Source organism: Mauremys mutica, chromosome 11 (assembly GCF_020497125.1).
Source record: "Mauremys mutica isolate MM-2020 ecotype Southern chromosome 11, ASM2049712v1, whole genome shotgun sequence".
NCBI lineage: Eukaryota > Metazoa > Chordata > Testudines > Geoemydidae > Mauremys > Mauremys mutica.
Window position 1 is genome coordinate 22,505,197 of NC_059082.1, and position 12,473 is coordinate 22,517,669.

General features: G+C 42.8%; 1 protein-coding gene across 1 annotated transcript in view; it reads left to right on the forward strand.

Moving 5' to 3' along the window:
* The first annotated feature begins 363 nt into the window (after nucleotides 1-363).
* Nucleotides 364-12,473, forward strand: part of MAPK6 (mitogen-activated protein kinase 6) — a 53,672-nt gene continuing 41,562 nt past the window's right edge. Inside the window, exons 1-2 of the mRNA XM_044979434.1 lie at nucleotides 364-658; nucleotides 1,252-1,355. The gene's annotated coding sequence lies outside the window, so the exon portion shown is untranslated. The remainder of the gene's footprint in view (nucleotides 659-1,251; nucleotides 1,356-12,473) is intronic.

Below are 12,473 nucleotides of genomic sequence, written 5' to 3' on the forward strand. Positions count from 1 at the left end.
AACATTAGCATATTAACTAGCTTTTAGGATTTGTACTTAGTATACACTATTGGCTTTTCAAGCTCCATGTTGATCTGAATATTTTCAATGGAATTGTTTCCTATCATAACTATTCTGCATTTTGTGGCTACTTCTGAGGTGTGTGTCTTACTTTTCACATTTAAATATAAAAGGCAATAAACAACTGTTTGTAAAACCAAGCACAAGTGGGTCAGCCAGGGCTGTCTTGGTAACAGTCTCTCCCCTAACAAATAGAGGAGTTATGTCGAAAATGAACATGTGATAGGTGATATTTATACAGACTCACTGGACGCAATTATGCAATCATGAAAGCAACCAAACATAGCCAGGTTTCCTTGCTTCATCTGGGATGCCACCCAAATTTGTCAGCTGTACTTCAGCATTAGTCTCATGCTGATCCTCCGATTCTTGGGTGTTGCTGTACTAATCTCTGGAGCTCCCCTCTGCGCTACTCTATCAACGCTTTCCCTTACAGACTCTCTTTTCTGCCTCTCCTAATTTTGTGGACCTTCTGAAGCTCCACCAAACCACTCTGACCTTCAACAAGCTAAGGATGATGAACTACGTATGGAAGCAAGGATACGTCTATTGCAAGTGCTGATGTCTCATTAGACATTTATTTAGTATTCTTGGCAAGGTATAGTTGCAGTGCCAGGATTTAACAGGGGCAGCCAGAGTTCACTAAACCATCTTTTTGTATAAATCTTGTGGGAATGTACTTGGAAGTGCAAAGTCAATGCATAGATGTTTCAACACTAGTATCCTGGTAACATCGATCAGCTGTGTCTGGTCTCTATCCCCACTTAGCACCGAAAGAAACCTAGATCCTTTTCATCCCTGGTGTAATTCCATTTAGATCTATAGTTACCCCAGGGATGAATTTGCCCACTCTGTGTTGAAGAAATATTTAAATGACTTCATTCTTTATAAATTGCAAGAACTTTTACTCTGTATTTTCTGAAACACTTTCTGTAGGGATGGTCTATTTTTCTACCTAAGGGCAGGGAGTGACTGTGTGTGATTTAAGCAGCAATCTCACACCCTCCTCCTCATCTCATTTACATATTTATATGATGAATTATTACTAGAGTAACAGCTGTACTCAGTACTCATATCTCAGCAACGTAACCTTCCCCTTCTCATCAGATCACTTCTATTTCTGACTAGAAATCTTCTGGTCGATGTTTTCACTGGCTGTTGATTTTGTTTTTTTATTCTGTTGGTTGGTAGATCCTTAGGGATATTGTCTTCAGTGTCATTTATATTTATTCCCTCTGCTTAAAACAAGACACCAGATACAATGATGCTGAAGAGACAAGACAGCTTAAAAAATGGTAAGTTAAATGTGTGTGTGTGTGTGTGTGTGCACGCGCACGTGTGCTCTCTCCAATGAATTGTTCATTAGTTTAAAGGGGTTAGTATAAAGAACTAGAATTTGGGTTCTAACTACCCTAGTAGTCTAACATTAAAACACAGAAACAAAGAGTGTGTGTGTGTGTGTGTGTGTGTTTAACTTAAAAATTAAACAGGAATATACTGACTGGGGTCCTGGTTATATAGAATACTTTAATACTTTTATATAAGCTATGTATGGGGTTATTTTGTTTTGAGTTTGATTTGGACTGGTGTGTGTTTTCACATTGCACCAAGAAGAACGAATGCACTGTGTAATCTCTTTAGATAGATTGTATTTAGTGCATTTTCTGTAATGATGCATGGACAAAAATAAAAGGATGACTAGTTGGACTTTCCATTGTGAAAAAAGGGAGGGATGAAAAATCCAAGCAGCACCAATATTATTTCAATATGATGAATTGCCCAAATATGGAGAGAACTACAAATGTAAAATCTTTGTTCTTACTAGAAAGTTTTGAAAGTCACATCAAGACTTTAAAAATATGAAACATAGAGACGTCTCAGAGTTCTATGCTGTGTGAACCCGTAGCTGCAAGATTTTTTGAAATATAACTTATTTGCATGTGTCTTATGTATTGTATACTACAGAACGAATGACTTTGGGTTGGGCTTCAATGCAGTTATGACACAGAACTTAATATCAGTAATAATATTTAGGAGGCAATCTTGTTTGCACACCTGCCTTTTAAATTCTAAGGATCGTATTGTACTACAGGGTTTTGGTTTGGTTTGTTTAAGCAGATTTCCCCTGTGAAATTGGCATGGAATTATGACTTTAAAAGAATCAATTTTGGCTTCTTAAAAGAGAGTTCGGTCCATGTTTCTGATTAGATATGAAAATGTTGCTTTTCTTGTTTCTAAAAGGGTGTTTGTAGTTGGAGAGTTACTGAGCTCTTTATTATAATATTAAAGGCAGCACTAGTGTTTTCATGACACTGTCTTGTGTATCTCTTTCCCTTTAGTGCTTTTCCTGAGACAAGCATAACTGGGTATACAGAATGAAATGGTGGGAATCTGCTGCTCCCACAGCAGGCAATAGGAGTCACAGATGCTCAATAGCTCTCAGGGTCTAACCTTGAGATAGCAAAGGATGGTTCCCCTGAGTCAAGGTCTTGCTGAAGTCCATGGGTGTTGGATTGAGTCACAGGAAAGGGCTCCCATCTTTTAAATTCACTGTTTGTCTCAAGGGTTTGTTTTTTCTTATAAAAGTAAAATGAAAGTTTTGGTATCCCAGAGCAGTTGAAAACAATGGTGTTTTTCAAAATGCCTTAATATCTTGCTAAACTTGTAGTGTATCTCTGAGGTAAAATCGCATTTCAAACAATCCCTTCAGTTGATTATCTCCACTGATTTGTTACCATCTTGCAACAACTGTCCTTCTGGGCAGAAGAGAAACCCATTGCCAGAATTACAAATAATTTACATAACCCAATTTAAAGCTCTAACAAAATGTTCCAGTGCTAAGAGGATTGTTATACTGTAATTAACGTGGGATGAAAATACTTTCTGAAGTTCAGAAACACTCAAAAGAGAGATTAGATTCCCTAGGAAAGAAAAAAACACACAACTTTTTGCCACCACTGGCAATGTAAACAAATGATCAATTTAAAAACAACACATTGCACATGATGATGAAGTATTCCTGGGCTGTGAGAGTTCATGCCAGTTCTGCAAGCCATTAGTAACTGTAGTTTGTATGTTGTTGGTGTGGATTTTTTTTTTAATGCTCCCAAAGCACTTTGCATAATCTATGCAAGCAGCATAACTAAAATGCAGCCAACCGGTGCACAGCTCACACACCAGTGTACGTGGGAAAGGGGCGGGAGGAATTCTGGCTAAGGGCACTGTGTCACGGGATCGTTAATATCCCTGCAGGGTATACAGGACCTCATTTTGGACAGCTATGACTCATGTTGAGTAGTCCTAATGAAATGAATGGACCTACTTATGCAATAAGGTAGTAGTGTGAGTAGAGATTTCTTCCGAAGGACCTTCACACGGTGAACTTTGTGGCACCCAATCTATCCACCTCCGAATGACAAAGGGCTGAATCCACCCTGCTAGGACCAGAGGCCACTCAAAACAATCTGCTACTCTAGACAAAACTTGAGCGGGCCGCACCCCTCCTCCTAGGGCTGCAGGTTTGGCCCAGCCGCTTTTCTGTCATGCTGGAGGGGCTGCTGAGCCAGAGGTGAGGGAGTGGTGTTGCCCCCTTGGTGGATGGGGCTGCAGTGCCTCTCAGGTTTGGCCCAGCCACCTCTTTGTCAGGGAAGGGTCTCTGGGCCAAACCTGCCACCAGAGGCAATTGCCCAGAAATCTGCCAACCTAGGCGGCTACCTCGTTTGCCTATAGCTAGAGTGGCCTCTGACTAGGATTGGAACCTTTGGCTCCAGGAAGCCTGCATAATCCAAGGAAGATGATCAGATCATTGAGCCTTCCCCTTCTGTTGATCAGTAACTTATTTTATTGTGCTTAAGTGTTAAAGTGGTCCTTTTAAATCAGCCAAATGCCCCCATAACATGTCAAATATAATCTCTGGGGACCAGCATTATGAATAGCCGAGCTCCATAAAAGGATGCTTCCGAGATGCTGGAGGAGAGAAGAACCTGTCCTTGACCTGCTGCTCTGAGGTTTTGCAGTCCAGGCAGTTTTCCACCCAGGCTAGTATGGAAATGGAAGCAAATAAAAGGAAATGACACTAGCTCTAATCATTGCGATGTGGGGTGGGTGTGTTTCACATACACCCCTACCTCAGCCAACAGCACCTGGCAATGTAAACAAAATGATCAATTTAAAAACAACATATTGCACGTGATGAAGAAGTATTCCTGGCCCCTGACCGTTCATGCCAGTTCTGCAAGCCAATAGTAACAGCCAACAGCTGAGGTGACGAGGTCATCTGAATCTTCAAAGTAAAAAAACTACTGTTAAAGGGCCGTGGAAGTGGGATGTCTGAGCAGAGGTCAAACCACAACAGGTCTGTACAGCAGGAGAGCATCTGTTTTACATGCAAATCAAAACAAGATAACAGAAGTAACTAACAAAGAACTGCAGCCTGGCGAATGGGCCTACCTTCTTCCAGCCATCCTCATCATGTCTGTTCAGCACCCTGTGTCACATCCCATCCCCTGTACAGAGGAAAGGGGAAGCGAGAGTTAGGTCCCAGTACACAAGGGGCTGAGCTGAGAGCACCCCTGCACCCTGTCACAGGCTGCTTGACAGCATTAGATGGGCCCACAAGTCCTCCACTTCTCCCTGGTCCTTTTAAGAGGCATTTACAGATGCCAGCTCACTGTGGCAAAGTGCATGACCCACTTTTTCCACTCTTGTCTTGCAAGAGAGCTATTTGAACAAATGTGCGGTTGCAGAGGGAGAGCGCCATCATCGAGTCTGTACTTGGATCCACATCTGAGGATCACAAAGAAACTAGGAATGTTATCACATCTCATTCATGTGCTGCATGTGATCTGGAATGACCACTAAGGCACAGGAACAGCCTGCAGGGGTTCTTAAATTGTTGCAGTGTTAAAAGTGAACAGTGTCTTCCTGTTTAAAAGCGTAATCTCTTATGGCAGTGTATCAAAAAGAGAACTCTCTGAATCTTTGAGTAGATTTAGATGGTTTTTAAGAACCCCAGGAGGGCAGGAAGTGAACAACCTAGAAAAGGTAATATAGACCCAGGCCCGTATTAACTTCTGCTGGGTCAGAGTGTGCACCCTGCCCTTCCTCCCCGACATCCTTGTGGGGATGAAACATAGACTGAGGTGACTGGAAGCCAGGATGTGGGGAGAGATGGGTTGGATGATGAGCCATGCAATTGCGGGGAGGGAGAGGAAGGAACAGGACTGGCTGGGCAAAAAGACTGGGATGGGGAGTCCAGAGGATTGACATTAGGACTTGCAGGACAAAGAGGCTGGGCCTGGGATAAGAAGCCTGAGGAGTGAAGATTGCAGTCATCTAAGTGAGGAGAATGGGAGTGGGGTGAGGTGTCAGGGGTGGGAAAGAGACTGGACTGGGACAGGGTAGAAAGGGGCCATGTTTGAGAGGAAATGAGCAGAAGAGTCTGTGCCCAGTAGAGCAAACTCCCCTCTACAGCCTGGAATGGAATCCAACATCCCTGAGTCTCAACACTCCTCTGCTGCCAGCATATATCTGTGAAACCCTGTGTCTAGTGCTGGTCGAGAGAAGATGACAACTTACTACTGCTATCAGTTAGTGATGAGCACCTTAGAAAAACTCATCTGGAAATTAATAACTGGGTTTAAATAGCATGCAGTAAACAAGGAACAGGGCCACACTTTGAACAATGAGGAGAAAACAAAATATTGAGTAGCTGCTCATTAAGTGAGCACTGTCCATCTGGTGCACGGAACAAGGCAAGGGTCCTGTGTGGGGGAACAATGTGATTAAAGACTGTATCATAATGGATACTCACAAAAGGACCAAATTAAGGTGCATAGGCAAATTAATTCTGGCATTTCCTAACTTCTGAGTGCTTGACTTTGCAACCTGGACATTCTTTTAATGTTGGGGGGGGGGGGGGGAGGAGAGAGGGAGATTGAGATGTATATTCCTTAATTATGGGTTTTAATCCATTTTGTTTGACATATGGTGGGAGATGTGCTGATTATTGCAAATTCAGTGTCTTAATAGTTCTTTAGAAAAGAGATTGGCAAATATACTAGTTCACTTATTTCTTTGCACTCCTGCTATGTGAAACAGTAGAGCAGTCAACAGGTTGATATTCTCTTGCTTGTCTGTAAGAAGACTTTTAAAAAATTCCATGTCCCTCTTGCTGTCTTATTTAATTACACCAACTAGGTTCTTAGTTTGAATATTCCTTGTCATGCCACAACATTTAAACCCTGCCACTGATTTACAGTTGGCTCGTAATGATTACATTTTTATTGTTTACCAACAAATACCATTGGACCTAGGATTATAAACACAAAGTACAGTGTGATACTTTGATCTGAAATTGTACATTCTCAGTCCTTGAGTTGTTTTACCACAAGCAAATGAATTGCCTTCATTATTTAAACAGACCTGTTATCTCCAACCATCATAATCTCATCTCCTCTGTACTGCTAGAAAGACTTTAAACAGTCATTGCAGTTGTGGAAGTGCCAGCTTAACTGGTCTCAGGTTAAAAAAACGGGTACCATCTCTCACAATCTTGGTAGGGTTAGGAATGAATGATTTACTGGATAGCTGCATCTTCTGTTGGACTGTTCTCTTCTCTTGAATTCCAGGGGCAGTAATTGCTAACGGTGTCAATTCAGCACATTGGACAATTAAACTCCTGATTTTATCCTTAGAGCAGGTAGAGATCAGGCAGTGGTAATAGAAGGAGCTTTGGCATTGTAGTATAGCTCTGATAGAGGGGGTGAGACTTAGTTCAGTATCTATACCCATTCCGTCCTTGGCCTCTGAGCTACTTAGAACCAGTTGTACTGGTGCTGTTGTAATAATGAACAAGTATGTACTGATAACTGGATGAGGTCCACCATATATCAATTGTTGACCACTTTTGGTTTCTACTGACCTGGGCTAGATTTGAACCAGCTATCTAGAGGTGAAAGGTTCCTAATCCCACTGGTAAACTCTTGAGCCCCTTAGGTCCTTCCTTGTTCTCCCTTTTTACTGATGATTAACTTTTCCATCATGAGAGAATCTGTATGAGTGGAAAAACACACTATCCTGCCACACTGGTATTCTCAGCAAATTAAGTTTTCTCTTGCTATTGGCTTAACAGGAACACTTTTTTTTAAACAAACGGAATTACACATCTAACTTGCATGATTGTGCATGCATATGGCTAATTACCTTCACTTGCATGCACAATCAACTGGTTTTGTGCATGCAGTCAAGGTAACTAATTGTAGGCCCATGTATTGTGCTCAGTTCATAGTGCAGCTCTCATTCCATCAACAACCAATCTACAAGCAGGTTGAGGACAGTATATTAAATCTACAGTGACCATGAGGCCAGCTGGCAAATGGCAGGAAGCCTGGAATTAAAGATTTCTAGGTAGACTTATTTCAAAAATTGAAAAACTCCCTTTGAGAATAATCTCAGTTGTTTTTATTATGGGACTGTTTGGAATGGACCTGCTTTTTTTCTTGAGCAATATCATGCTTTATCTCTTTTTATCAAAATGGTTATTGAATTTTTTTGTTTACTAAAATCTGGATTTTTAATAACTTTATCAAGAAAAAATATTCTTTTAAAAACCAAAAAAGCACTAAAGTGTTTCACCAAAAAAACAAAAATGTCAACGAGGCTGCTTTGAAAAACGTAGTTTAATATATTTCTTTTTTTTTTTGGAAAATGTTCTCTTCAAAACCTAGAAAACCAGTTGTTGCAAGCTTCTAAAGATTTGTTGGAGTTTAAAACTAGCAAACTTTTCCGTGTAGTGAAATACTCATACTACAGAGTTGTACAAAAACATGAATCTCTTACTTGTAGCTGAAAACTTTTAACAACATTGAACTTAAATCCCTGCCCCCGAGCAAATGAAGTATGGACTCTTAAGATCTAGGTCAAGGGTAGGCAACCTATGGCATGCGTGCCAAAGGCAGCACGTGAGCTGATTTTCAGTGGCACTCACACTGCCCGGGTCCTGGCCACCGGTCCAGGGGGCTCTGCATTTTAATTTAGTTTTAAGTGAAGCTTCTTAAACATTTTAAAAACCTTATTTACTTTACATACAACAATAGTTTAGTTATATATTATAGACTTCTAGAAAGAGACATTCTTAAAATGTATTACTGGCATGCAAAACTAGAGTGAATTAGAGTGAATAAATGAAGACTCGGCACACCACTTCTGAAAGGTTGCTGACTCCTGATCTAGATCTTAGATAAGAACCTCCAGCTATGAACAGACAGTGGAACATTGTATTAATAACTATCCTTATTAGACAACTTTCTGTCCTGATATGCCACCCAAAATACACCATATCCCCAGTATGATAGAGAATAATTACATCTGATGATGGAGTTAAACCAGAGAGGAATTCAGTCCAAGCAGAACAATTGTTGTACCTTTATTAGAAGAGAATGCCCATTAAGCAATTTATTTGTAAATCCCTTGAGTATGTCTGTGATTCTATGAGTAGGCACTTAAGATGGTTTTCATTGTACTTTTAAGTGGCAAGAAGGATATTATTTGAATTTACTTCCTGTGTTTGGGAAAAACTTGTCCGGCTTTTAAAAATACATGGTCATTAATCACCCTTTTTTTAAAATATGTATGCTAATTAAGGGCTTATTCTAAACTCCACAGGGGTTAAGCAAGAAGTCCCTAGCTTTCTCCTGCCTTCAAGCCCCTCTCCCCCTTCCTACACACACACACACACACACACACTGCACAACATGGCCCCTAAACTGTGAGCCTAATCCTGTCTCATTAAAATTGTGGGAGTAGATAGGTGTATTATGTCTCTTGTTTATCTGTATTGCCTTTTCTGAGAAGCTTCATGAATTACCCAGCTTCCAACATTGGCCATCGCACTGGTCTCGGCACAGGATATGGTAAATCCTATAGTTGCAGAAGATTGTTTGAACTTGTTGTTTTGTGTCTAATTTTAAACATTTACTTGGTAGAGTATTGTTGAATTGTTCATTTTTAGACCATTTTTAAATCCACATATTTACTAGTACAAAGACTCTAAAGAAGGTGCCCTTATACCCTATATAACATACTCACTCACTCAACAAGGAGGAAGTGCTTCTCCTGCGCTGTTCTGGCTGTCAGGAGAATAGATCATTTATAAGTGATTGGAAGGAATTGGTAAACTTCTGAAAGAAGTGGAGGGGCTCCAAAGTACAGTAATAAAGGAGACCCAATGTAGAATCCTTTGTTAAAATAAAATATCATACCCTAGCCTACAACTAGTCTCCTCAGATAGCAGGATGCAGAGTATGACGGCTGGGTTGTTGTGGTGGTGATGATGTCTGGGGCCAGCATGTTATATCATGAGAGCCATTCTTCCTCCTTCATCCATCCTATTTATTAATTGCATTTATTTTATTTATATAATATGGGTGAAGGAGGAAGAATGGCTCTCATGATATAACAAGCTGGCCTCAGAACCTAACTTCTGTACCACAGTTAATTTAGAACCCATGAGCACTCTGAACTTAAGAGTTTTGTTGCTCTGTGGGCTGGCGGCTTCACGCAGTATGTATTGCAAACAGGAAATAAACTATACCTCAGCAGCTAGAAACTTGTGTGTTGCACATGGAAGAATACTGGTCAGAATGCCTTAAAGACCCTTTTTCAGAAAGTCACAGGGTGGGCTCCATGAAAGTACTCTTTTTGGTTCTACTGCAATCCACAAAACTCCCACCGGACCCTGGGGCATCTAAATTCACTCAGTGCCTAAGTTTTTCAGGATTAAAAATTCCCTAGGAGCCTATGTTTCTGCCTCTGGGCATGTGCACTGCTGCTTCCTTCTAGGCCTCTGGGCACTTAATTCCTGCCTAAGCCAGGGAGCGATCCATGGAGTGGGAGGAAACAGACATTCAGCCTCCTAAGTCATCTGTGGGGCCTGATCCAGTTGGTGCTCATTGACACTGGCCTAGAGAGAGCAAGGGAATGACTCTGTCGCCCACTGGTTAGGGCTCCCACCTGAGAGGTGGCAGGCCCTGGCAGGGGCGGCTCTAGGAATTTCGCCGCCCCAAGCACGGCGGCACACCGCGGGGGGCGCTTTGGCGGTCGCTGGTCCTGCGGCTCCGGTGGACCTCCTGCAGACGTGCCTGTGGAGGGTCCGCTGGTCCTGCGGCTCCGGTGGAGCATCCGCAGGCATGCCTGCGGGAGGTCCACAGGAGCCGCGGGACCAGCGGACCCTCCACAGGCACGCCTGCAGGAGGTCCACCGGAGCCGCCTGCCGCCCTTCCGGCGACAGGCAGAGCGCCCCCCGCGGCATGCCGCCCCAAGCATGCGCTTGGCGTGCTGGGGTCTGGAGCCGGCCCTGGGTCCAGTCCCCTTGATCCAATCACTCTTTTGTTGTTTATCCGGAGTGAAACAGCTTCAAGTGAAACAGCTTTCAGGGTCCCTTCCAGTTCTAGGAGATGGGTATATCTCCATTTTATGTATATATATAAAATGATATTTTTTTTATTTATTTATTTTCAACAGGAGAGACTGAGGGAGCCCCACATGGGACTATTCCATGGCTCAGAGGGTAGAGAACTCTTCTGAGAGGTGCAGAGACCCTGTTCAAATCATTTATCCTCCTTTGGCAGGGAGGGGGCAATTGAACCTGGGTCTCCCATATCCCAGGTGAGGGTTCTAACCACTAGGCTAAATGTTATAAGGTAGGCACCACAGGCAGCAGTGACTCCTCTATCATTTTGTGTAGGGAGAGACAGGCTCCTATCTTATTTCTGCAGGAGGTGCCTAAGGCATCTGACTCCAGGCCACAGGTGTCTTCAAGCATAGCTAATTTGATGTAGCCTGGATCCCTTCAGCCTGGATTTACATGCCTATGTGTGAGAAAGGGGAGGGATTTAGGACACACTCATAGTGTTGGCATCTCCCATTGTCTAGTTTAGGTGGCTCCCCACCTACCATGTGGTGCTTTGTGTATCACATTCTAAGGCGCTGTCTGCCCCGACTCATTGCATAGGAATCTAGGCACCTCACTTGGCTTTGTGGTTTCTGGATTTTCTAGGCACCTAAAAGTTAGACAGTGTGTGATGCTCCGCACTGCAACATTGAAGTCTCTTTTTGTGAAGCCCCCTCAGTGTTAATAATATATAAGCCCCCACAGTGCCCAATAGAAGCTGCAGAATAGGCAGGGAAGGGAGGTGTTTGTTGCTACTGTGAAGAGAAACCACTTGCACTGAGGTTGGAGTTATTGTGGGGGAAGTGTCTTCCACACATATGGTGAAATCCTGGCCCTACTGAAGTCCATGGAAGTCTTGCCATGGGCTTCAATGGAGCCAGGAGTTTGCCTATAATCCAGATTTTGCTATTACTTAGAGACAAATCATCAAACTTTTATTCATAAAGAAACATAAGCTTATGCCAAGAGATTCCCAATCCTATATTATAACAGCAGAAGAAAATGAACAGGCAGAGGCGAACTCCTAAAAAGCCATTGTCTGATTCTGATAACAAGAGTAACTCCTCTGAAATTGAAGAGGTTACTCTAGTATAAGTGAGAAAATGATCACGGTGCCTAATCTTCATCAGCATCATGGGAACCTCCACAGCCCAATTAATCCATCACCATTTGTAGGCAGTAAGAAGGCCAGTTACTACTCCTGGAGAATGGAGGAACAAACATTGGTCTAACTGGTTCCACTCAGTTTTGCTGTATGTAGATAATTCATTCCCCTTCATTTTAGTGGCAGCTTAGTTGCCAGTAAATTTGACTCTTGGCTGACATGTAACTGGGGGCGGGGGGAGAAACCTGGCCTATTTTGGAGTCCTGATGCAGTATGGAGTAAAAATGCATGCTATGTTTAGGACTTAAGGGAAATGCATGTAATACTATCTGGGGCAAGTGGCATGAGTATTCCTTTAGACAAGTGCTATCTATGAAATGGATTGAGACCTCAAACTCATTTCTCATAGCCCAGTGTTTCTCAAACTGGGGCCGCTGCTTGTGTAGGGAAAGCCCCTGGTGAGCCGGGCCGGTTTGTTTACCTGCCGTGTCCGCAGGTCCAGCCGATTGCGGCTCCCACTGCCCGCAGTTCGCCACTCCAGGCCAATGGGGGCTGTTGGAAGCAGCCCGGGCCAAGGGACGTACTGGCCACTGCTTCCAGCAGCTCCCATTGGCCAGTGCACAAGTGGTGGCCCCAGTTTGAGAAACACTGTCATAGGCCATCAAATGGCCAACCCATAGTGACTACTGATTGTGGCATAGAGACCAATTCCAAGGGACTATGTCAGGGAGGGGAAGAAGTAGTTGGGAAATACACTTAATGATATTGTTGAGAAATCACAAAATAACTCAGAAAATATTAATGAATAAGAACATAAGAACATAAGAGAGGCCGTACCGGGTCAGACCAAAGGTCCAT